Source organism: Amblyraja radiata, chromosome 28 (assembly GCF_010909765.2).
Source record: "Amblyraja radiata isolate CabotCenter1 chromosome 28, sAmbRad1.1.pri, whole genome shotgun sequence".
In the NCBI taxonomy this organism is placed as follows: Eukaryota; Metazoa; Chordata; class Chondrichthyes; order Rajiformes; family Rajidae; genus Amblyraja; species Amblyraja radiata.
The window spans coordinates 12,454,959-12,482,715 of record NC_045983.1 but is presented as its reverse complement, the minus strand read 5'-3'; the positions used below and the strand labels follow the sequence as shown (position 1 = coordinate 12,482,715).

The 27,757-nt window shown below is 43.6% G+C and overlaps 2 long non-coding RNA genes across 2 annotated transcripts; both read right to left on the bottom strand.

The window, feature by feature from the left end:
* Positions 1 to 15,232: 15,232 nt before the first annotated feature.
* On the bottom strand, positions 15,233 to 19,982 carry LOC116988841. The gene is made up of 2 exons (XR_004416078.1): positions 19,703 to 19,982; positions 15,233 to 16,974 (listed from the first exon to the last, which is right to left on the bottom strand). It is a non-coding gene; the product is annotated as an uncharacterized LOC116988841 (long non-coding RNA).
* Positions 19,983 to 23,682: 3,700 nt separating this feature from the next.
* Positions 23,683 to 27,561, bottom strand: LOC116988840. Its single transcript, XR_004416077.1, has 2 exons — positions 27,423 to 27,561; positions 23,683 to 24,300 (listed from the first exon to the last, which is right to left on the bottom strand). It is a non-coding gene; the product is annotated as an uncharacterized LOC116988840 (long non-coding RNA).
* Positions 27,562 to 27,757: the final 196 nt, after the last annotated feature.

The window sequence follows — 27,757 nt, the reverse complement described above, 5'->3', positions numbered from 1 at the left end:
CAAACTAAATCCCAGCAAAAAGATGGTGTCATGATTTCAAATGAAAACAGTCTGGAGGTGGAATTATCTCTCTGGCCAATCTCCCGAATCACTTTCGTTCCGTCCCCTGTGGCTCCGATACAGACCCTGTAAGTACAGCCCTCGGAATAGGCGAAACGATTTATAAATTATTTTACGCGGGCACAGAACCAATCTCTTCCTTCGGTCTGGCAAATGCTTTGAGCGGTTTAGACGTTTCAATAAATTTTGTTTTTTATTCATCTGGAAGTTTTAGTTTTAGAGAAACAGCATGGAAACAGGTCCTTCGTCTCACCGACTCAATCACATGATCACACCAGTTCTCTGTTATCCCACACCGTATACATTCGGGACAATTTAAATATTCCAGGGTTTCATTGCTTCAGGTGTGATAGAATTGGAGGGGCAAGAGGTGGTGGTGTTGCATTGCTAGTCAGGGAAGATATTACAGCAGTGCTTTGGAAGGATAGATTGGAGGGCTCATCTAGGGAGGCTAGGGAAGCGGAAAATCAAAATGTGACAGGAGGATCCAGAATGTGTGAAGATAAAGCTCTAGATGTAAAAGGGGCAAAAACGGAAAGGAAGGGTAGTAAAAATCATCTGAAAGTGCTTTATCTAAATGCGCGGAGTATTCGAAATAAGATAAATGAATTAACGGTGCAATTAAGTATATATAGTTATGATATCGTGGCCATTACGGAGACATGGCTGCAAGGGGATCAGGACTGGGAGTTAAATATAGAGGGGTACTCGACAATTAGAAAAGATAGACAGGAAAGAAAGGGAGGAGGGGTGGCCCTTTTAATAAGGGAGGGAATAACGGCAATGGAGAGGAAGGATATTGCGTTGAAGGATCAGGATAGTGAAACAGCTTGGGTACAGATAGAGAATAACAAGGGGAAAAAAACACTAGTGGGTGTAATTTATAGACCTCCAAATAGCTGTGACGCTGTTAGTCAGAACATAAATCTGCAAATAGTTGACGCATGTAAAAAGGGAACTGCTGTAATCATGGGGGACTTCAATTTTCATATTAATTGGGCAAACCAAACTGGGCAGGGTAGACTAGAGGAAGAGTTTATAGAATGTATTAGAGACGGGTTCCTAGAACAGTATGTCACGGAACCGACAAGGGGGGAGGCAATCTTAGATCTGGTCCTGTGTAATGAAGCAGGATTAATGAAAAATGTCATAGTTAGGGACTCGTTGGGAACAAGTGACCACAATATGGTCGAATTCCATATTCAAATAGAAGGGGAGCAGGTTGAAACTCAGGCTAGGGTGCTTAGTCTAAATAAGGGGGATTATGAAGGTATGAGGACTGAGCTGATCCAAGTTGACTGGGATAGCAGACTCAAGAATAAGACGGTACATGAGCAGTGGTGTACGTTTAAGGATCTACTGTATAACCTTCAAGAAAAATTTATTCCTATGATGAAAAAAAGGGGTAAGGGTAAGAACAGTCAGCCATGGCTCAGTAAAACTATAAAGGATAGTATTCGGCTGAAGGCAAGGGCATATAAGGTAGCCAGAGGTAGTGGGAGGGTAGAGGATTGGGAAGCATTTAAAGGTCAGCAAAAAGTAACTAAGAGATTAATTAAGACGGGGAAAATAGGCTATGAAAGGAATTTAGCGAACAACATAAAAACTAATAGTAAGAGTTTTTATAGCTATATAAGAAGAAAAAGGGTGGCTAAGGTGAACGTTGGTCCATTGGAGGGTGAGACTGGAGAGTTGTTGGTGGGGAACATGGAAATGGCAAAGGCATTAAACGAGTATTTTGTATCAGTTTTCACCATAGAAGACACAAAAAATATTCCAACGCTGGATAAACAGGAGGCGGTAGGAATGGAGGAGCTAAATACTATTAAGATCACCAAGGAGGTGGTATTAGGGAAATTAAAGAGACTGAAGGAGGATAAATCCCCTGGGCCTGATGGATTACATCCAAGGGTCTTAAGGGAGATAGCAGTGGGGATTGTGGATGCATTGGTGATAATTTTCCAAAACTCCCTGGAGGCAGGAACGGTCCCAGTGGATTGGAAAATGGCCAATGTAACACCTATATTTAAAAAAGGAAGTAAACAGAAGGCGGGTAACTATAGACCGGTTAGTCTAACATCGGTGGTGGGTAAAATGTTGGAGACAATTATTAAAGAAACACTAACGGGCCACTTGGATAATCATGACTTCATCAGACAGAACCAGCATGGTTTTGTGAAGGGGAAATCGTGTTTAACGAATCTGCTCGAATTCTTTGAGGAAGTAACAACCCGGGTGGATAAAGGGGAACCGGTGGATGTGGTATACTTGGACTTCCAAAAGGCTTTTGACAAGGTGCCACATAAGAGACTATTGCTAAAAATAAAAAATTATGGGATTGGGGGTAATATATTAGCATGGGTAGAGGATTGGCTAACGAATAGGAAGCAGAGAGTGGGGATAAATGGTTCATACTCGGGATGGCAACCGGTAACTAGCGGGGTTCCGCAAGGGTCGGTGCTGGGACCCCAGTTGTTCACAATTTATATAAATGATTTGGAGGAGGGAACCAAGTGTAATATATCAAAATTTGCGGACGATACGAAAATGGGAGGGAAAGTAGGGGATGAGGAGGATAGGAAGAGTCTGCAAAAGGATATAGATAAGCTAGGTGAGTGGGCAACAACTTGGCAGATGAAATTTAATACTAATAAATGTGAAGTCATTCACTTTGGGGAAAAAAATGATAGGGCAAGTTATTTTCTAAATGAGGAGGAGCTGCGTTGTAATGCAACGCAAAGGGATCTAGGGGTATTAGTACATGAATCACTAAAAGTCAGTATGCAGGTGCAGCAAGCAATCAGGAAGGCCAATGGAGTTTTGGCCTTTATTGCTAGGGGGATTGAGTATAAAAACACGGAGGTCTTGCTGCAGCTGTACACGGTATTAGTGAGACCACATTTGGAATACTGTGTACAGTTCTGGGGTCCATACTTAAGAAAGGATGTACTAGCACTGGAGACAGTGCAGCGAAGGTTTACAAGATTAATTCCTGCAATGAGGGGATTGACATATGAGGAAAGGTTAAGTAAGCTGGGACTCTACTCTTTGGAGTTTAGAAGAATGAGAGGCGATCTCATTGAAACGTATAAGATCGTGAGGGGCCTTGATCGGGTGGATGCACCGAGGATGTTCCCAATGATCGGGGAGGCTAGAACTAGGGGACATAGTTGCAGAGTGAGGGGGGGCTCTTTTAAAACTGAGATGAGGAAGAACTTCTTCACCCAGAGGGTGGTTAGTTTGTGGAATTCACTGCCCCAGGGAGCAGTGGAAGCAGAAACGTTAAATATATTTGTCAAAAATAGATGGTTTTTTAGCTGCCAAGGGGATAAGGGGCTACGGGGAGAGGGCAGGGATATGGACCTAGGTATGGTTAGTATAGTAGACCTGAGTGATCTCCTGGACAAGTGTCGATCGCCTGGATTGGGGTCGGAGAGGAATTTCCCGGATTTTTTTCCCGAATTGGACCTGGGTTTTTATCCGGTTTTTTGCCTCCCCCAGGAGATCACGCGGTTCTTGGGGTGGAGAGGGGTGATAGCGGTATAAAGGGGAGGGTAGTGTCTTGTGTTCTGTGTCTTGTGTCTACTGTTTGTGGGTAAGTGTGTCTGTTTAGTGTTCAGCCATGAGTGAATGGCGGTGCGGGCTCGACGGACCTGGTGGTCTACTCTCGCACCTACTTTCTATGATTCTATGATTCTATGAATTTACAGAGGCCAATTAACCTACAAATCCGCAACAACGTCTTTGGAGACCGGTAGAAAGCTGAGTACCCGGAGGAAACCCATGCGATCACAGAGAAAACATGCTGACTCCAAACACACAGCACATGAGGTCAGGATCGAACCCGTGTCCCCGACGTGGTGAAGCAACGTTTCCAGCAGCTGAGCGAACTTGCCGCTCCTAATTTAGTGAAGTTGCTGATGTTTCCTGGGCTGTACTTCAATAATTTGAATGTAAATTTAAATGATCCCGAGTGGCTTCACCACCGAAGATAGACACAAAATGCTGGAGTAACCCAGCGGGTCAGGCAGCGTCGCTGGAGAAAGAGAATAGGTGGCGTTGCGGGTTTCGACGGTGATTCATCCGGATACGATGCTTTCTATTGGTGCACCTGCAGAAATGGGTGAGCGTGAATGGAGGCATGCCAAACTTGCTTAGTCTTCGGAGGAAGTGGAGACCAGGCGCAGTTTACAATGGCTAATTAACCCACAGGTCATCGGGGTGTGGGGGGAAACTGGAGCACCGGTTGAAACTCAAGCACAAAGGGTCACATGCAAACTCCACATATGTAGCCAACATCTGAAGAGGTGCAAAGGGAATTGGGAGCGCTGGTACAAGATAACCAAACGGTGAATTTGTAAGTCGAGTCTGTAGTAAAGAAAGCAAATGCAATGCCAGCATTTATTTCGAGAGGACTAGAATATAAGAAACTGGGATGTAATGTTGAGGCTTTATCAGGCCCTGGTCAAACGGCATTTAGAGTATTGTGAGGAGTTTTGGGCCCCATGTCAGAGGAAGGATGTGCTGACATTGAAGAAGGTCCAGAGGAAGTTTATGAGAATGATCCCAGGAATGAACGGGTTACAATATGATGAGCGTTCGAAGGCACTGGGCCTGTACTCGCTGGACTTCATCCAAACTTACCGAATGGTGAAAGGCCTGGATAGAGTGGATGTGGAGAAGATGTTTCTATTAATGGGAGAGTCTTGGACCAGAGGCTATAACCTTAGAATAAAAGGATGAACCTTTAGAAAGTAGATGAAGTGGAATTTCTTTAGTCGGAGGGTGGTGAATCTGTGAAATTCCTTGCCACAGAAGGCTGTGGAGGCCAATGCATACATTAAATTGGAGATGGACAGCTTTTTGATTCTTGATTAGTGATCTAGGAGGGGAGGTGGTCTTGGAGGAGAGGTGGTCTTGGAGGGGAGGATGGTCTTGGAGGGGAGGGTGGTCTTGGAGGGGAGGGTGGTCTAGGAGGGGAGGTGGTCTTGGAGGGGAGGTGGTCTTGGAGGAGAGGTGGTCTTGGAGGGGAGGATGGTCTTGGAGGGGAGGGTGGTCTTGGAGGGGAGGTGTTCTTGGCGGGGAGGGTGATCTTGGAGTGGAGGGTGGTCTAGGAGGAGAGGTGGTCTTGGAGGGTAGGTGGTCTTGGAGGGGAGGGTGGTCTTGGAGGGGAGGGTGGTCTTGGAGGGGAGATGGTCTTGGAGGGGAGGATGCTCCTCAAACTGTGGAGCATCCTGGACAATACAGCTCACCCCCTCCAAGACTCACTGGTCAACCTTCAGCAACAGACTAGTTCCACCAAGATGCAGTACAGAACGCCACAGGAGACCCTTCTTGCCTGTGGCTATCAAACTGTATAACTCCTCCCTGTTCTGTCGTGGGGTAGACTGAGACTGACTCAGCTCCCCATCCCCCCTCCACCCAATCTTTGCACTTTCCACTCCTCACTTTAATTTTATGTTTCATGTATTTTGTGTTTTATGACTGTTGGCAGATCAATTTCCCTCCTGGGATAAATAAAGTATCGTATTGTATCATGTCAGAGGTTATGGGGACAAGGCAGGAGAATGGGGTTGAGAGGGAACAATAGATCAGCCATGATTGAATGACAGAGTAGACTTGGGCCGAATAACCTAATTCTGCTCCTAGAACTTGTGAAAGTTATACCCACGTGGCCAAACCCTGATGGGAAGATCATCGACCAGAAACGTTAACTCTGTTTTTCTTTGCATGGATGCTGCCTGATTTACTGAGTGTTTAGTGCATTTTCTGGTTGTATGTATGGAAATGAACCTTCGCTGCAAGCTTCTCTCCCAGTTGCTCAGAAAATTGGTTGAGTTGGGGATAGTGAGGAAGATTGGCAAAGGATAAAATAGGTATAAATCTGTTCCAAATTTGGGCATAGATATGACGTAGAGTTTAATCTGAACAGGTTTGTGGTAATACATTGTAAGAAATCATTGATGTACAGAGGGATCTTGGGGTACATGTTATATCCTCTTGAAAGTGGCCAGATGTGGAAAGGTGGAAAAATAAAGTGTATAACTCTGTTTACCTTCATCATTCAGGACATTGAGTATACAGTGCATCCAGAAAGTATTCAGACCCCTTCACTTTTTCCACATTTTGTTATGTTACAGCCTTACTCTAAAATGGATTAAAATCATTTGTTTTATCATCAATCTATACACAATACCCCATAATAAAAAAACAGGTGTTTAGAAATTTTTGCAAAGTAATTAAAAGTAAATAACTGAAATATCACATTTACGTAAGTATTCCGACCCTTCACTCAGTACTTTGTTGAGGCACCTTTGGCAGTGATTATAACCTCAAGTCTTCTTTTTTTAAATAAAAAACCTCAAGTCTTCTTGGGTATGATGCTACAAGCTTGACACACCTGTATTTGGGTAATTTCTCCCGTTCTTCTCTGCAGATCCTCTCAAGCTCTGTCAGGTTGGATGGGGAGCATCGATGCCCAGCAATATTCAGGTCCCTCCAGAGATATTCGATTGTGTTCAAGTCTAGGCTCTGGTTGGGCCGCTGAAACACTTCACAGACTTATCACGAAGCCCCTCCTGCGTTGTCTTGCCTGTGTGCTTAGGGTTGTTGTCCTGTTGGAGCGTGAACCACTGCCCCAGTCTGAGGTCATGAATGCTCTGGAGGAGGTCATGAATGCTCATCACGGATCTCTCTGTACTTTGCTCCATTCGTCTTTCCCTCGATCCCGACTAGTCTCCCAGTTCCTGCCGCTGAAAAACATCCCAACAGCATGATGCTGCCACCACAATGCTTCACCGTAGATATGATATTGGCCAGGTGATGAGCGGTGCCTGGTTTCCTCCAGATGTGACGCCAGACCAAAGCGTTCAATCTTGCTTTCATCAGACCAGAGAATCTTGTTTAGGTGCCTTTTGGCAAACTCCAAGTGGGCTGTCATGTGCCTTTTACTGAGGAGTGGCTTCCGTCTGGCCATTCTACCATTCTACCATAAAAGTCTGATTGGTGGAGTGCTTCAGATATAGTTGTCCTTCTGAAAGTTTCTGCCATCTCCACGGAGGAACTCTGGAGCTCTGTCAGAGTGACCATCGGTTCTTGATCATCTCTCTGACCAAGACCCTTCTCCCCTGATTGCTCAGTTTGGCCGGGCAGCCAGCTTAATGAAAAATCCTGGTGGTTTCAAAGTTCTTCCATTTAAGAATGACAGAGGCCACTGTGTTCTTCGGAACCTGCAATGTTGCAGAAATTGTTTTATACCCTTCTCCAAATTTGTATCTTGACACAATCCTGTCTCGGAGGTCTACGGACAATTCCTTTGTCTTCATGGCTTGGTTTTTGCTCTGACATGCACTGTCAACTGTGGGACCTTATATAGACAGGTGTGTGCCTTTCCAAATCATGTACAATCAATTTAATTTACCACCTGTGGACTCCAATCAAGTTGTAGAAACCTCTCAATGATAATCAATGGAAACAGGATGCACCAAAGCTCAATTTTGAGTGTCATAGCAAAGGGTCTGAATACTTATGTCAATGTGATATTTCAGTTATTTATTTTTAATTACTTTGCAAAAATTTCTAAACACTTGTGTTCGCTTTTATATTATGAGGTATTGTGTGTAGATTGATGATTAAAAAAAATGAATTTAATCCATTTTAGAATAAGGCTGTAACGTAACAAAATGTGGAAAATGTGAAGGGGTCTGAATACTTTCTGGATGCACTGTAAACGTACAACCATGAACGATGAATTCTCTAATTTTAGGTAAATTACACAAAGACTTTGCTCCTTCCTCTCTCCTTCATCCATTAAAAGTTGGTTAACCAGGTCCACAGTTCGCAACGATGTATCCTTCTTGGGACCAAACCATCCCTAACGAACAATCGGTCCATCGGAACCACCCTGCCCGATGTCATCTATTGCCGGCTCAGATTTGTCATGGTTTTTTCTTGCTTTCAGTTCCTCCCCCTTATCTCATTAAGTGAGACACCAGTGAGATTTCACATATCCCATCTATAGCCAACGTACAAGTGAATGACACTAACCCACTCGGTACCCAGTTTTACTGGGAATATCGTGCTTCCTCTGCAAATAGAGAGTTGATGGACGGACCTCCAATTTGACTGCCTCTGCTTGCTTTGGTATGCCCTGAGGATCTGAAAAAAGTTATATAATTTCTAGTATTTCTGCTCTCTTCACCAAATGTAATTATACATATCTCGTCCTGAAGTAACTCATTCCAATGAAATCACATGTACATGGATAACATGTGGAATCACAATCTTATACATAAATTTTACAACATGCACCCAATAATACAAACGCATTAAGGGTATGTGTTGGCTCAACGTCTGATATTATACATGTGACAACATTAAAAGAGCAGATTATGATCACTGACCAGGAACATTTATTATACTTACGATTAATACCAAATAAGATAATTTATATCAAATTTCCCTTCAATGGGATAACACATTCTTCCTGTTTACCATTGTTTCTGTCATCATTCATTGTCATTTTGTATTGCCTCATTGAAAACATGTGAATGCCCACACTGTGTTGGTCAGGTGGCAGTGCAAAGCATTGCATTATTCACTTCAACACCTTGTACTTTAGGGCTTCCAGTCAGCTGCTCTGCTGCTCATCCATTGAATAAGTCGATATTCTTGAACTTTACCAATAGCATTGATTTGCTGTTTACACATTGTCACATATATAACATAAAACGTAATGTAGAAACAATACAGCACAGAAAAAAAGGCAGTTCTGCCCACAATGTCTGTGGCAAACATGATGCTGAGAAACTAATCTAATTTCTTTGCACAAGATCCATACCCTCTATTCCCTCCATATCCATGTGACAATCCAAAAATTCCATAAACATCACTGTCATATTGTCCTCCACCCCTGGCAATGCACTCCAGACACTCACCACTCTCTGTATAAAAGATTTCTCTCAATTTGTCCTTTCACCTTAAATCTATGCCCACTAGTCTTTAAAATTTCCACCATGGAAATAAAGTTCTGACTGTCTACCCTAACTATGCCGCTCATAATTGGATATATTCCCCTCAACCCCTCAACCTCTGGTGTTCCTAAAAAAATCCAATCCAAGTCTGTCCAACCTCTCTTTATAGATAATACCCTATAATACCCTACTTTATTAGCCAAGTATGTTTTGCAATATACAAGGAATTTCATTTGCCAAGTCAATCATACAAATAAAAAGCAACGGAACACACAAAATTTACATTTAAACATAAACATCCACCACAGTGACTCCTCCACATTCCCCACTGTGATGGAAGGCGAATAGATGTGTAAGTTAGTAAGTTTGCAGATGACACCAAGGTTGCCCGGATCGCGTACTGTGAGGAAGGTTGTCAAGGTGTACAGTGGAATAATGGTCAGCTACAGAAATGGGCCGACAAATGATGGATTGAGTTTAATCCGAGCAAGAGTGATGTGTTGCATTTTGGGAGGTCAAATTTAGTTTAGTTTAGTGTAGTTTACAAATCCAGCATGGAAACTTCGGCCCACCGAGTTTGCACTGACCAGCGATTCCCTCACATTATCACTATTCTGCACACACTGGAACAATTTACAATTATACCAAGCCAATTAACATAAAAACCTGTATGTCTTAGGATTGTGGGAGGAAACCGGAAATCCCGGAGAAAACCCACACGGGTCACGGGGAGAACGTACAAACTCCCGTAGTTATAATTGCACCCAGGTCACTGGCAATGTTAGGCAGCAAATCTACTGCTGCGTCCCTTCTAAAGGAAAGTCATTGATATGCAGAAGGTTCTTTGGTTTCCTCCCACACTCCAAAGATGTACCGGTTTGTAGCTTGATAAATTGGCTTGATAAAAAATGTAAAATTGTCCAAGTTGGCGATATGCAGAGTACTGCCCTGCCGACTACAAAATTCAGAGGGTTCAGAAGGTACAATTATGAGAGGACTTTAACCTTGTAGAAGTATATAAAATTGTAAGAGGCATTGATAACGAAGACAGTCAGAACCTTTTTCCCAGAAACATAGAAACATAGAAACGTAGAAAATAGGTGCAGGAGTAGGCCATTTGGCCCTTCGAGCCTGCACCGCCATTCAATATGATCATGGCTGATCATCCAACTCAGTATCCTGTACCTGCCTTCTCTCCATACCCCCTGATCCCTTAAGCCATAAGGGCCACATCTAACTCCCTCTTAAATATAGCCAATGAACTGGCCTCAACTACCTTCTGTGGCAAGAATTCCAGAGATTCGCCACTCTCTGTGTGATAAATGTTTTCCTCATCTCGGTCCTAAAAGATTTCCCCATTATCCTTAAACTGTGACCCCTTGTTCTGGACTTCCCCAACATCGGGAACAATCTTCCTGCATCTAGCCTGTCCAACCCCTTAAGAATTTTGTAAGTTTCTATAAGATCCCCCCTCAATCTTCTAAATTCTAGCGAGTACAAACCGAGTCTATCCAGTCTTTCTTCATATGAAAGTCCTGATATCCCAGGAATCAGTCTGGTGAACCTTCTCTGTACTCCCTCTATGGCAAGAATGTCTTTCCTCAGATTAGGAGACCAAAACTGTACGCAATACTCCAGGTGTGGTCTCACCAAGACCCTGTACAACTGCAGTAGAACCTCCCTGCTCCTAGACTCAAATCCTTTTGTTATGAATGCTAACATACCATTCGCTTTCTTCACTGCCTGCTGCACCTGCATGCCTACTTTTAATAATAATAATAATACATTTTATTTATGGGCGCCTTTCAAGAGTCTCAAGGACACCTTACAAAAATTGAGCATGTATAGGAAAAACATGTAAGGGGAATGAAATAAATAGTAGAGACATGACTAGTACACAAAGTAAAGACAGAATTCAATACAAAACACAGCATGAGGCAATTAATGCACAGATGAAAAGGGACGGGGACGTGGGGCTAAGGATAGGCAGAGGTGAAGAGATGGGTCTTGAGGCGGGACTGGAAGATGGGGAGGGACACGGAATAGCGGATCAGTTGGGGGAGGGAGTTCCAGAGCCTGGGAGCTGCCCTGGAGAAGGCTCTGTCCCCAAAACTGCGGAGGTTGGACTTGTGGATGGAGAGGAGACCGGCTGATGTGGATCTGAGGGACCGTGAGGGTTGGTAGGGGGAGAGGAGGTCAATGAGATATGTGGGGGCCAGATGGTGGAGGGCTTTGTAGGTGAGGACCAGGATTTTGTAGGTGATCCGGTGGGAGACGGGAAGCCAGTGAAGTTTTTTGAGGACTGGAGTGATGTGATGCCAGGATTTGGTGTGGGTGATGAGTCGGGCGGCTGCGTTCTGGACCAGTTGGAGTCGGTTGATGTAGGTGGAGCTGATGCCAAGGAGAAGTGAGTTGCAATTACTTTTAATGACTGGTGTACCATGACACCCAGGTCTCGCTGTATCTCCCCTTTTCCTAATTGGCCACCATTCAGATAACAAGAATGGAACTATCAGATATTAGAGCGCATGGCTTTAAGGTGAAAAATGCAAAGTTTATAGAGATGCGAGGGCCATTGTTTTCAAAGTGTGGTGAGTACCTGAATGTGCTGCTGAGGTGGTGGTGGAGGCATATACAAAAATAGTATTTGAGGGACTTTTTTGTAGGTACATGGATATGCAGAGAATGGAGGGATGTGGATTAGGTACAGACCAATAAGAGTTCGGCTTCATGTCACATTCGGCACAGACTTGGTGGGGCGAGGGCCTGTTCCTGCGTGTACTGAACTCCTGAACTCACTCCCAGCAGCACGGCGAGACTGGAGCGCCTTCACAAGCGGGACTGGAGCAGTTGAGGAAGGTTGTTCACCGCCGCCTTCTTAAATGCAATTAGGAAGGACAATAAATGCTGGCCTGTTCACTACAGCCGCATCCCAATTCACTTCGGATCCCTGAGCTTGTCAGGCCAGGCGCTGGGCCTTGGGCTATGCGATTTTACAATCTCTTTCTGAAAACATTCACATTTTATAAGGTTACGAAAACTCCAGGATTGAACATAGTCAAACAACGTCATTAAATGGAGATTTACTGTGTGTTTGATGGTTAATCTCCGCCACCAGAATGTCAGAAATCTGATAGGGGGAAGTGGAGAGGTGCCGCAGACCCACAGACCCAACCCTGGGACCAGTGAACGGGGAAGGGGAGAGAGGAAGGTAGAGGGTAGGGGGAAGGATAAAGATAGGGCGAGTGGAGCTCCTACAACTGATGGCAGAGAAACGCCATTAATTCTGGGATCTGGGGCTTGAGGAGTGAAGAGATTTGATCATCTGGGGGGCGGCTGGTAGAGCCGGTGCCTCCCGGCGCCGGTGCCCCGGGTTCGATCCATACCTGACGCGCAACTCCGGCTGCTGTCTGTGTGGAGTTTGCACCTTCTCGTCGTGACAGCATGGGTTTCCTCCGAATGCTGCGCTTTCCTCCAACATCTCTAAGACGCGCGGGTTTGTAGGTTAATTGCCTCCTGTGCGTCGGGAGATGTTTTCTAGCGTGTTGGGAGTGGATGCGATAGTGGGATAACATAGAATTAGTGTGAACTAGGGATCGATGGTCGACATGGACTCGGAGGGCCGAAAGGCCTATTTCCCTGCTGTATCTCGAAACTAGACTAAATCTGCGAACACGACCTTATAGATTTGAGAATAGTACCTCTCTCTGAACTTATCACTTCTTGAGCTTCTCCCCTTTCTGCCACACGCGTCGACTTTAAGGATCTTCGCCAACCCGAGGCAGAGCCGGTGTTTATATGGTCCAGTCCCCATTGCCATCCCCCCTTGCCGCTGCCCGGAAACCAGGGCACTCGGTTGTTGCACGAAACTCGTAATAGGTCAGTTGACGAGAATTGCGACATTGACCGGTACCCAACCCACACTCCCCCCCCCCCCCCCCCCCCCCCTCCCTGCACCCCCACCCACCCCAAGTTGTAGTCCACTCGCTGCCACTTCGATTCCTCTCTCCTTCAGAGACAGGGGATTAATTGGGCAAGTTACAGTATATCAATATGCTTCTTCGGGTTGATAGAGACACAGGGAACTAGAAATGCGAGACTGGTGAGCAAAACACAAAAGTGTTGGGTGGAGGAATTTATAAGAAGGGTACCATCGACCCGAAGGCTTAACTCTTGTTTCTCTTTCTATGCATGCTGCCTGATTTACTGAGTGTTCAGTGCATGTTCTGGTTTTATGCTTGGGATTGGAACCTGAGGTCCAAGCTTCCAACAAGGTGTCTCTCTCAGCAACTTGTCTCATCTCCTCACAACATTGGTTGAGTTGAGGATAGCGAGGAAGGTTGGCAAATAGTTAACAATAGTTGTTATAAACCTGTTGGATATTTGGGCAGAGAAATGACAGATGGAGTTTAATCTGAGCACGTTTGTGGTAATACATTTTAAGAGACCATTGATGTGCAGAGGGGTCTTGGATGCAACTTATAGCCTCTTGAAAGTGGCCACACGAGGCAAGATGGGGGGGAAATGTGTACAATTGGCTTACCTTCATCAGTAATTGAGTATAAACTTACAACCCAGCGATATGAACGATGAATTCTCTAATTGTAGGTAAATTATACGAATACTTCCCCCCCCCCCCCCCCCCCCCCCCCCACCCCCACCTTCATCCGTTAGAAGTTGATTAACCAGTCCCACAGTTCACAACGATGTATCCCTCTTGTGATCACACCATCCCTGCCAACAATCGGATTATCGGAACCATCCTGGCTGATGTCATCTGTTTCTGACCCGGACCCGAAACGTCGCCCTATCCATTCCCTGCACAGATGCTGCATGGCCCACCGAGTTCGTCCAGCACTTTGTGTTTTTATCATATCACAAACCTTGTTCCATCATTGAAACTGTTCTTTGTGTCTAGCCCAATATACCTGAGATCAGGCGAACCCCCAACCATGTAACTTGATTTCTGCGAATTTCAAACCATCATTTTTTTGTTAAGGAATAAGCAATCCAACGAATCGCAGTAAACTGAACCTCTTTTAAGTACTGTGGCCTTCTGCTGGACATGTTGTTGGTTTGGAAGATAGACACGAAATGTTGGAGTAACTCTGCGGGACAGGCGACATCTCTGGATTGAAGGAATGGGTGACGTTTCGGGTCGAGACCCCTTATTGGAATATCAGTTATAATGGCGCACCCTCACTGATGGTGATAGGAATGTTCGACATAAGAAACTGCAGATGCTAGAATCTTGAACAAAACACAAAGTGCTGGAGGAACTCAGCGTGTCAGGCAGTAACTGTGGAGGGAGTGGACAGACGTCGTTTCGGGACGAGACGCTACCTATCTTCAAACTCTCGCCAGGCTCGTTGGCAATAGTGAAAAGATATCCTCGGGTCAGCTTATTATGGCTGCTGGCCTGACGAGACGCGCCGGGAGTCATTAGGTGCGGGACATAGGTTGGTGTTGATCTCAGAGGACTGGTGACACTTAAATTGCCTGAGCGCCGGGCGACGGGGCTGATTGGTACCCGCGGTTACAGGAGCGGAGGGAACAGCACAGTGTCAGTCGCTGCTAGTCGCTCGCTCTATGATCAAAGCGGCTGACCAGGCGGCTGATTGGACCTGGAGCCGCTTCTGGGCCAACGACAATGAGCTAATGTGCCGGGGCCGAGTCTAGGCGTCCCCCGCTGTCAGTGGCCGCGCTCATAGCTCCATCGCGCTGGACACGACAGGGTTCTCCCCACTCGGCCCAATGAGCTGCCGCGACACAAGAGCCCAGAGGCCATGCAGCAAAGTCTTGATTGAAAATAAATCCACCTGTTCCACCATTCAACTGATTTACAGGCCGGGTCAGAGTTGCCTGATCAAAGGCAGCGGGAGACTGTTAATAAATTTTCTCTGTCCGTGGCAGTTGAGCGAATGTCTGTACCGTACTGATGCGGTGAGTCTAACCCCCTGCACTCCAGAGTCTCTGAAAATCGCCGCACCCTCCTCGGCATCAGTTTGGATGAGTTGAACTTTTAAACTAACGTCTCAATTTCTCTCCAGTGACATTTCTTTATCATATTGGTGTTGTATATTTACACATTCACGTATCAATATGTTAATTCTGTTAAATCCTTTAATCTTTAATGCAAATGCCAATCTATTAATTAATATATGTATATATTGGTAGAAAATGTAGGAAACATTAATCGGTTTTCCAGCTCTTTTTTATTTCAGATGTAAGTATTCATAATGCTTATGAACATAAAGATGTTTTAGCATGTACATATATGTATAAATATATTTTACATAAAATAATATTTATTAATCGAAGTATATTTCAACCAATAAATGTCATGTACCAATTAATTGATATTAATCAATATATGTATATAATAATCTCCATTAATCAATATAGGAAAAAAAATCTGTCACAATTATGTAATAATCTATTTGTATCATAGATACCACGGCGTTTTTCGCGTACGTCTGTCTGCTTTGAATTCCGATGATAAAAGGTACAGTCGATTGCTAAATCTTGGTATTTTCTTGCGGACATTCCCTGACAGATTATATTTTCGAATGACTCACATTATCTTATCTCGATGTTTTTTCACGCACTCATTCACTCGTTATCTGCGCGTAACTTTTCCCCCTCCCTCCACTGCCCCGGCAAACAACCAGGAGACGTTGTTTAGTTAATCAATCAATTGTTCTATGCTCGTAGCGACCATCTCGTCTCGAACCTTGCTGCAAGCTTCTTCCTTCTAAGACCATTATCATCATTCCTGGGCGCCCGTTATATTAAAGTGGAGATCACTGCTGACAAGTGTCTGTCGCTATCAAAGGTGCCATGGTGTTCGAACACACTTAAAGGGATGATTTAAAATTAACTTTTGACTTAAAAAAGCATATTTTATTTTCCAACTCCAAATGGCAGTCGTAGAGTTCTCCAGCATTGAAGAGACCACAGTTGTAATATTATCCATGCAAAACATGCTTTCTCTTTCCTAAACAATTTCAACTGCTTGGAAAATATTAATGGACCTTATCAACATTGGCGCCACGGTAACCTTTGATAGAAACCTATCTCAGAGACCACGTAAAATTAGCTATAACATTTTAAATTTGCCATAAATCAGAAATGTCAGCGGAGAACACTGGCGTTAAAGAAACGACCGTCCGTTTTGGACAATGGCCATAATCATTAGACTAATCTCAGCGAAATGTAATAACATTTACAGATACTCTTTTTGTTGACTACTAGATTTCAAAAAATGTATAATTAGAATATAATAAATTAGAAACATAAGTTAATAATTTATCTCAGCGAATCCTATAAGTAATTTCGCTTGTGAATACCATTGAGTGGACTTGTAAAAATGTCTGATTTCTCCCGTCAACTATTCGGGATGAGTAGAGTCATTGGCCGGAATGAGTTTACTGTTCCTAGTAGGTGTGACTATCAACGCGTCTTTTGTATGAAGTTATCTCATCCTTGTAATTTTGGCAATGCGTGTCCCCTCAATTATTCAGGAAACTGGCTGCTCAGGTTGCAACGGGGAGGAACCGGCGAGGATGTGCCTCTCCCGTACCCAGGCATCCATTAGGCGACATCTGAGTGTCGCCCCTGGCGTCTCATGCCAATTCTCGCCTGTTAACCCCTCACTGGCACGGTTATGAATCAAACGTTTGCAAATTTAAAGACTGAACGGAGATATCCCGAAGCCAAAATAATTGTCTTTATTTGCATGGATGCTATCAACACGGCAATAAAATAAACAAGCGGTAATATTTGGTGGTTATTATTAAACTTGTTATGTTTGTAAAGTTACCGCGTGTTTTTGTATACATCGGCCGCGCTGCTCGCTCTCCACCAATGCGGCAATGGTCCAGTTTTTCTGTGATCCAGAATATTTCGAGAAATTGTTGATGTCAGCGCCCCCAACCGATACCTGGCGAGGAGAGGGACGGGGCGGAGAGAAGGAGAGAGATTGAGAGAGAGAGAGAGAGAGAGAGAGAGAGGAGAGAGTTGTGAAACTCCGCGGCTCCAACTGAGACCCGCAGAGAACCAACAAATTAGGGCCATCTCGCAATCATCGAAGTTTTGCAAACGGCCTACGGATCCGCGGTCAATTGTAACGAAGGCATTATGTCCCCACCCGCGGTTTAGCGAGATGGGATGAGGGATTGGGTTTGGGAGATGGGAACACAACAGCCTTTTGTTCATACTCAAAAAACATACAAGTTCTAAGACAGGAAGGTTTCAATTTTGTCCGATCAAAGGCGTTGGTTTTGGATAAAACAAGTGTTATTATGTTATCTGTGTGCATTCCCGTTTAATTTCCAGTTCGAGTTTTAGCAGATTGGAAGGATCACTGTTATCTCAGCCTGATGTAAGGATCTGGTCCAAATCTTGCTCGTTTCAGTCTCATATGCGAGGTCGGATACTTGTCATTGAATCCTCTTTTTGTTGTTTGATAACTATTAAAATAGATTTTTAACATTGATAAATAAACGCAGAAGGACCATTAACGCGGGCAAATTTGAACTGGGGTTTGTTTTTTAGATATTGTTCCTGATTGACATTTAAGCCAAATATGGTTTTTTTCTTCCCCCTTGTTTAACTGGTGCAGATGAAGGTCGCACTCGTTCACCAAGAGGCCAGTCTTTAGAAATGAAAATATATCGAAGAAATGCGCAGCATAGAGTCCAAATTATTAACAGGTTTAAGTTATCGCAGTTGATCAGTATTTTCTGAATTTCTTTATTAAACATGAAGATAATCGGACAGATTGTTCTTTTTTAAAATTTTCGAATGGTACAAATACACGGGAATTTTGACTGGAGTGAGATACTTGAGGAAATTAATGGGAGTAAAGAACCTCTCGCTGATATTAATAGAGCCCCTCGCTCTGAACCCGAACGGAACTAAATCCTTCACCCAGCACCTGCGAAGACAAGATATGGTAGTTTTCGAAAAATATGAGTAAATGGTGCTTGAAGGTGTAACACTACTGTTCTCCAGTAATAATACAGAAGGGCAAATATTTATATTTATCTTCCCGGTGTATGTAATGGTTTGGACCCCGATTTCTGTCTAATAACAAAAAGTGATTAAAGTGATGCCGTGGAATGTTATTGCGCGGTGCCGAGTTCCTCTGAGCGGATGCGGTAAGATTTGACATTCCTACATTATTTAATATCTTATCACTATTAATATTGGTAATATTGCCATTAGCCTTTGGGCAAATGTAGCCAGAGGAAATTAATGAAACTCTCGAAGCGTCTGGTCTGATGTTATCTGTGAATAGCCATTTAATTGGGCGAGGGATTTATCGGGACTCTGCCAATGGCCCCTCAGCTAAGAGGCGATGTCGCAATAGCGCGCGGAGTTTACAGCAAGTCCCGCCGGCCCAAGGCACAACAAGCAAACCCACCGCCTAAAGAATCGAGGGTACACCGCGTACACAAAAGGTGGCCCATCACCAGATAATGACGGTGTATTCCAACTAGACATATCTGAATTACAGGAGACAACAGGGACTGCAGATGCTGGAATCTTGAGAAAAACACGAAGTGCTGGAGGAACTCAGCGGGCCAGGCAATGTCTATGGAGGGAGATGACCAGACGGGATCCTTCTTTAGACTGGTTGGAGTGAGGGAAGGGGGCAGATGAAGATGGAAAGGTGGGTGAGGCCAAAGCCCGACAATTGCAGACGCTGGAAATCTGAAATATAAACGGAAATTGCTGTAAACACAGTCGATCCGGCATCTGGGGAGAAAGAAACATTGAGTTGACGTTTCAAGTCGAAGTTCTTTCATCAGCCCGGTGCCGACGAACTGACATCGCCGTTATTGTCTCAGATTTTCTGTTTTTCTTCCTGAAGGATCAGGCAAATGTTGACAGTCTAATCAATGAGAATATTAACATATCCTTGTCAAATCCACCTTCAAACTAACATGGAAAAGACATGTACTTGAAGATGGAACTAAGTAGGACCAATGTACATCCGATCGTTACATTCTTTGTGTATGGCGATTGTATTTGCCATCAATAGGTACAATTACAGATTTCAACTCCACGAAAACGAGACCATGCCTTAATTAAATGGAAATGATTCAGACGGATATTTGGCCCTAATTTCACACGATTATTACGGCATGTCTACTGGGCCGGCGGGGCTGCTGAAATACTTAGTAATTACTTGAGTAAATATGTTTAAACCGAGTAAGAGCAGGAGTCTGTAATAAAATATTAAATTAAGGAACTCAAAACGTTAATTTATTGGAAAAACGGAGGAAAGTGACAGACACAGTAAAACTGTCGACGAGTTCGGTCCACGCGTTAGATTAATGCATACTAAATATTACGTTTCGATTTATTAAATTATGCAGGATCAGGACAATGTGAAGCAGGTTATTTTTCTCAACGATGCAGAAATGCACTTTTATGGTGTGTATCACAGATAATGTGACCGCACATGACATGTAAACCTTGTAACAAATTGCTCTTGCCGCTCCGTGGAAAGATGAATATAATATTCAAGAGTAAATGACCCGAGGAGTCGGTTGCTCTTTCAATCCCACTGTTGAACATACATTCCTAAGTCATTAGCGGTTTATAATCAAATTCTTTCCTCCTGCAACCCCTCCACTAATAGAGTTATTTGCTTTACTCACTCCCTCCTGTCCACGTCACGGAGGTTCAGATAAAGATCGGTGCACAGGTTGTTTGGCTTCTCTTGCTAGTTTTACTCGGAACGTATTCCAAACCGGATCTAGGACAAATGGACTTTGCATAATTCTAAGTATGGGTGCATTAATGAAACGGAGAGGATCTTGCAAGAATATCCCAAAATGTGATCACACCTGACTACGAAAAGATTGACTAAATGTTTTTATTACATTCGATAGTTAGATTAGATAGATATATAGATAGATGGATAGATGGATAGATAGATAGATAGATAGATAGATAGATAGATAGATAGATAGATAGATAGATAGATAGATAGATAGATAGATAGATAGATAGATAGATGGATGGATGGATGGATGGATGGATGGATGGATGGATGGATGGACGGACGGCGGACGGGCGGAAGGACGGACAGACAGACAGACAGACAGACAGACAGACAGACAGACAGACAGACAGACAGACAGACAGACAGACACAGAAAATGATGAGTCCTTGATTTATAACTGATAGATACGCAGGTACATTAGGTTCATATATTATTGATAGGTTGAGAGGAAGAGATAAATAAATGGTTGGGCAGGTAAATAGACAGATACATGGACAGACAGACAGACAGACAGACAGACAGACAGACAGACAGACAGACAGACAGACAGACAGACAGACAGACAGACAGACAGACAGACAGGTGGATATAAAGGTTGCGATAACATTTGCAACTGTAGATATTTCTCCTTTCGCGAAGCTGCAAAAGTCTAGCATCATCACAGTCATATATTTTTCAGAATGCCACGGGATGTTCTGTTGTAGGTGGAATCAGTTGATAACAATATTCCACTGCTCGCTGTTTTTGGTTCCATTCACCTTTTGCCATTACGCTAAAATAGCGAATAAAGAGAAACCTTCCTGAACTCACCGACCACATGGCCGTTAGCGATTGCATACTCTTCCGCCTCACACCGCTCGCTTGGTCCCTCTGGTTTCGATGTTTCCTTCCATTTGGTGTTCTGTTTATGTGTTGTCGCCCTTCAGATAGCAATGGCATTTCATTATTTTGTTCTCATCAGTTTACTAAAGGCAGCGACGGATTGGGCAGGAGACACTGGATCTGTGTGAACCTGGAGGAGAATCTTGAATTCCTCCAAAGCCAGTCTGGTGATGGTTGGAAGACACAAACTACCCCTAAAGCCAGGCAGCACCTGTGAAGGGAATGGACAGGTGACGTTTCGGCCGGATCCCTTTTTAGACTCCATTTCCTCCATAGATGCTGTCCGGCCCGATGAGTTCCTCCAGTACTTTGTGTGTTGCTCAAGATTCCTGCATCTGCAATTCCAAAGCTAAACCATATTGCGCACCGCAATGTGACCGTCAGCTGGAAACTTCAATTCAATAGAATAAAACAACATTAGTTGTCAATGATTAGAAATATTTATTACTGGATCCTCCTCGATGCAAGACAAATAACGTGGACCGCTCGGTGAATCTGAGATTCCAAACCCAGGTGAACACTAAAGTGTAAACCCGGGCAGGTAGCTCCTGTTGTCCAGTCTACCGCGCAGATCGCGCCAGTTCCAGTTTGCCACTGGCTTTATCGTCCACCCCCCCCCCCCCCCCCTTATTGTTTAGAGGTTTTGTCCCTATCAATATATATTCCATCAGCACTCAATAACCTGGTAATTTTGCCCTTGAATTAGCTGATGTGCAGGAGTGTTTCCCTCCAGCCCGAGTACTGGAAACTGTAAACATGTCCGGGCCATCGCAAGGGCCGGACATGTATATCCCGAAGGTCAGCGCAGAGCCGCATTTAATATATTCGATATCACCTTTTACCTGACCCGAAACCTTCACAATAGATATTCCCTTTTGAAAACCTTGGCTCTCCGAAGCGCAACATAGCCGGTTCATTGTTACAGCGGCCCGCGGAATCTAAATATCGTTAGTATTCTATCAGATGTGTCTGGTACATTTCAAAGCTATGTTTAAGGATTCAGGGAGCGTCAGTGTTTCCACATTGTGTGGATGGAGTAGAGAACGCGCAAAGAAATGATTGAAAGGATGGAAATAATCCGAGAGTGGATTTTAAACTAAAAAAAACTGTACGTTTGGTAAGGATGGAGAACAGAGACGGGGAGGAGAGAGCACAGGAAATTACGGGGAAGACTGGCGAAACGGGACGGAGTGAGTTGAACAAAGCAGAGAGGTCGGGCACACAGAGAGGCAATGGGGCAAGGGAGTTAGGGGCACAGGACGGGAAATGGAAAACTGCGAGCACACGGCGAAAACACGGGTGAGAGGGAATGACAGTGAGGAGGCAGAAGATAGGAACTCGGGAGATAATCGGGTAGAGAGGGAGAAAACTGTTTCACTGGTGTAATTTTCTTTCCACTTGGATGGGACACTGCCAGTTCTGCTCATTCAAGATGCAGACACTGAGACCAGAGTAATGTGATTTGCCGTCGCCGCCTTCCCAGTACACCGGGGGAAGGCGAGCTGAATCGCCGCGTTTGCATTGATGGTCGACACGTGTCATCGGAAAATTATGAAGGAGTTTGACAGGTCTTAAACTGCCTGGCGCCACGACCCATCGTCTCTGCTAAAAATAGGCAGAGATGAGGTGGGGTGGAGGGGGAGGGGAGAGGGGGGAGGGGGGGTCAGAATGGGAGTCAGGAAGGAGTGGAGGGAGATGAAGGGAGGGAGTGAGACAGATAACGAAGAATTGAAGTTTAACGGTACCTTTAGATATGCTGAGAGGAGGCGGGGGCTTTAAAATAGTGGCGATCGACATTAACACTATGAGGGTCAATGGCGTAAAGATTAAGCTACGGAGAACGAGATTTCACCCTTAAAAAGCGCATGACTATGGAAAAGAAGAGAGGTAATTGTTAAACGATTAAAGGATATAGCAAATAAAATATAATTTACAAGAAACTATATTGTTCTTTCCTAAAGTGAACCGCGACCATCCAAAAGAATAAATCGGTTGATATTGAAGGTGGCTTCTCGTGTTTTGGTTACTAGTTGAGGAGTCACCTCTCACACTTGATGTGCACAAACGCACACTCGTCTATGCACACACAGAAACACATTCACAGTTGCATAGTATGCACCATTTATACAACACCCCACATCTAACCACTTGTGTTCATAAACAGGCAAAACAATGATTCACACGCAGTCATACAAGAACAAGTTCACAGAAAACAAATTCAATTCCCCGCGCTTGCATTCAGGTTTTTATATTTACAGCCACAACTACAATTCGCAAGTCATGCACTATTTAAGCCTCCCAATTTGGATATCAGTTGATAATTTAAACCGTGGTGGTACAGAGCAGAGGTAATTCAATGAGAGACAGTTGAACTTCTGAAATGCTTTTATGAGATGAAATTATTTCACAACTCCCGTCCTTTTTTGAAGATTTAAACTCCCATTTAAAGTATTTTTTAAATGTTGGCTTATTGCTAAATAAACTTGGAACACGAGTCTGCATTTCAACAATGCCGCTGCTCTTATTTGATTATTATACAAACAATTGAAAGTGGCTAACTTTGTAACTAACTTTTGAATTATTAGGCGCTGGTAAAAAAAAAAGATCTATTTTCACCGGGATTCGGCAAAATTGTGTCCTATGGGGGAAAATAAAAACGGAAAAGGCACATCACTCCTGGCAGGTGAATATGTGGACAGTAGCCAGAGTAACCTGCAAATGGCGCGGAACTATCATCAGGCTGGCTCCTATTGTACATGTAAATATAACCTAATAATGAATAAGAACTGGCATATATCCACAATATGTACAAACTTGTTGGTTATTGCGGCATATTAAACTGACTCATTTAGAATGTTAACTGGTCATTTGCGTTATTCCATCGAACTGAAAGCGGTACAGTTCTGCAACGAGTTCGCTTCTTCAGTGCAAATAAGTAGAAAGAATAGACGAAGGAAATAGAAGACAAACTCGGTGGTACCCATTTGGGTTAAAAACAGGAGGTCATCTGTCTTTCACAAATAATGCTCATGTCATTGATTACATATGCTCAGTGAAATCTTCTCAAACAGGTATAATCTATCAATCTGTTTCACTTTAAGCACAGGATTTTAAAACATGATCACTTGTTATTTATATATCGTAAATTATATATTGCATAGATAGTACAATATTCATATTGAAAATAACCATTTTGTGAGTAAAGACCTCATATATAAAAGTTAAAGCCTATGCTGTACATAGTACATACAAGTTGAACTTGCAAGGGACATTACATAATGCTCCCAGAACATGCAGTTTAATGCAACCACAGTAATCAAGGGGTGACCCCGAAAGAGTGAGGTTGACCCTAGGATCACGTAAGTGATGAACAACTCGGTAGACCTGGTTGGACGTGTTGTCTCAAACTGCCACCGGCCACAGGGATTAAACGTTGTAAACCTGGTTCTCGAATCTCCTTGTGCTAGTACATAAGGTCACGCAAAGCTGGCGGCTTATTGAGAACGGCAATCGGCCGCCATCGTCAACTTCACTCGGCCGCTACTTGGAGCCTGTCCGATTCCCGACATCAGACCTCTGCGTTTATCCCTTAACAAAATAACAAAAGTGCACATTAAAATGCACATTAATTGGTTAACGGCGTTTCATGGTTTAACTTTGAAACGTTTTACGTCACTTACAATACAATTCTGTATTAAAATTGCAATCAGAAGTTGCCTCAGTAGAATGGTGCTTGTGAATAATTCTAATGAATGGAATTAAACGTAGATTTATGCTCTGCAATACCTCCCGAGTTGACAATTTACTGGTTAATGGAATATCTACGAACAAAGCCTCTCCAAACGATGGGCATTCATATCTCAGAGAAATAGTGCATTTAATTGCAGTTCTGTCCACTGTCCATCAATAACATTAGCTCCAATTGAGGCAAGGTCACATCTTGCGATCTTTCATAGCTCCCTGTTATCAACTTTTTTTTGTTTGTTTTTCACACACACACACACACACACACACACGCACACACACACACACACACACACACACACACACACACACACACACACACACACACACACACACACACACACACACACACACACACACACACACACACACACACACACACACACACACACACACACACACACTATCTCTCTCTCTTTCTGAAACCTCTGTAGCAGCGTTGGTTATGTGAGTCTGAGACAGAATTTTACTGTATTCTGTGTGAAGGGTATGGCTGTGTGATAACCATTCTGCACCGGGAGCTACAAGTACCGAGCTCTCCGTCGTGCTATCTGGCCAGACCCCACACACTGGGATCAATTTTAGGTGAGAGTGTAATTGCCTTGAATAAAAACGCCTCGCAAAGAGGACCTGTCCTCCCTGCTAACTGATTGGTAAATTATTGTTGGTGGATGAGATGTGGTGAGGGCTTACTTTATACACTGGTTAGGAACGTCACGGAATAGGGTCAGTGATGACTATATTGTACCTGAATATTTGTGCTTAATGTTTAGCTTTCAAACAGTGGCGTGAATAATAAGTAGCCTTAAGACAATGAATGGAAGCTGTTGTCTTATTTTTTGCTAGCAGTTGAATATTTTGTGGCGCCAGTAACATTATCAGGCCAACAGATACAGAGATCGAAGACAAAGGTATACTGCACCTTGTTCGATAGAGACACAGGTTATTATCTCTCCCTCTCTGACTGGGTTCAGATAAATGCTATCCGCGCTGATCAATTGCAGCAGTCTCCTTAATATACACAATATCTAATTCTAAATACGGATAACTAAGTCTTCAACAGATTATATATGTTTCCACCTCAGAAAACGGTGGTAGTACTCGGGCAATAACGCGGCTTTGCTGAAACCAGCCTGGGATAAAACAAATCTTTTTTAACGCTATTACCCTCATTGTTCAGGTACCTGACTTTTGTCGGGGGTGTTGGGGAAAAATCATCCTGCATTAAACTAATGAGTTCACAGAAAAACCGTGCTGTGTGAAACGTTTGTGGCCAGGATACAGTTACTGGGTTTATATATATATATATATATATATATATATATATATTCACCGTTTCAATGCAGATCACTCGTCTGGCGAATTGCAGACACTCATATTTTCCAATTGTAAAATGTACTTGTGTGAATCTTGTAAAATTAAAATGGTTAATGATATTGTACTATTCTGTTAACTAAATTGTTAGATAACCTGAGCTTGTTTCACCCGCCACTGATCCCATCAGTACATTCTCCGTCCTATACCATCTTAGACTTGGAGCTGCAAAATAAGTGCCAGGAGATAGGGGGGAAATGTGACATCTCACCTCCCGCGAGTAATTCGTAAACGCACAGATCCCTACACGGACAGATTATATATATATTTTAAATCTCATTTATACTTTCCCAGAAACCGGCAGAACACCGTGAGCTTTGATTTCCATTTTTTTCCCAGCAGTGCTTATTGGAGGGAGGGGGGTTGCGGGGGAATGGGGAGAGGAGGGGCGCTGATAAAATTTCTTTGGTTAATGCGAAGTGACAGGGGACGGTGCTCATTGTTAGACGTCAGCAGACTGGCGCCAAGCGCTCTCGACATGCCGTGTCCGACTTAATCGGAGGAGATGGTTTCGAGGAACCTTTTATTCCCGTTCTGAGAATCTGCTTTGCCCCTCAAAACCAGCTTCTCCCTTTCCCATTTTCACATTTGGGTTTTTTAGAGGGTTAGGATTTGTTTTATAATCATAGACGCCAAGCGTCTTCCAAACGCATCATCCTGAAACATTCACAATTACAATCGAGTGCGGTTCACTCTATCGGCCCCCATCCCCCCACCGTTTAAAACTGCCGGTGATAGTTAGGGTATAAGCGTTGGGATTCAGTGCAGAGTGCCGCGTTCTGCGGACTCGTCTCGCTTGGCTTTTCCCACGATTCACAACGCGCTGAAGCGTTTGGACAACTCGCTGGCTGTAAAATTAAAAAGGCCAATGTCCGTATTTTAGATGCCAAATCTGGTTCAGTGGCGAAGGAAAACAACATAACTCCAACAGAAAAGGCGATTACTCCCCCCCTCCCCCCCCTCAGTTAAAAAAATAACCCTTGCCGGCCTGCTTTGCAATTTAAGGTCGCGATTTATTTCCCAATAACTTGATTTCAAATCTTAATTACGCCATCTGGTGGGACCCACCGCCATAAAGTTGACTGTTTTTCCTGGTGAGTTTAGCAGCACATGAGGTTGTAACTGAGGGGAATCGAGATAAATGTGTTTGACCTCACAAACTTTGGACAGAAAAGGTAGACTTTGGAAAATTTAAACGACTCCAGCTTTAGCCGTTACAAATTGGTCAAAGCTTACGTTTGTGAATTTCTTTTTAACTCCGTCTCTAAACTGTTTAACCTCTGTGCTCAGAGTCTGGCTGTTTATTTCACTGCAAAGATGAATAATTGTTAATATGTGTTGCAGTATTCCAAACAACATTTCTGAACTGCATTGAGCCCATTTTGTTTGTTTTTACCCAACTTATGCAAGTACACACCGCCAACGCAATTATATAAACACAGCAATATTTGCTTCAACTTATTGATAACGCAGTTTAAGGAAAGTATATCGGTTCTGGAGTAACAAACAAATCAGGAAATGTCAACTCTATCCCGTTCGAGTCAGACGATTTTAGTTTTTTTTATATAAATCCACAATCCTTTTATCATTACCTGCGGGTTTTTTGGCGATTTTTAGCGGCTCTAGCTGTTTGTATGTGCCGTGGAGTCTTGGTGCCGGCCGGGCACTCTCAATCCGGGAAGCGGGAAGGATGGAGAACGGCTGGGGGAGGGAAATAGACGGTGTGTGTGTGTGTGTGTGTTGGCGGGGGGGGGGTATCATTCTTTTCTGTCATTGGTTAATATTTAATTTTGTTGACATGTTATCAAAGAGCGATCTCAGTGATGGTTACTGTACGTTGGAACTTCCGACACCTTTTCTCCCACCCCTCCCCTCTCCTAACTCATCCATCCTGATTTTAGTTGTCAAAACCCCGCCTATCCAGGCA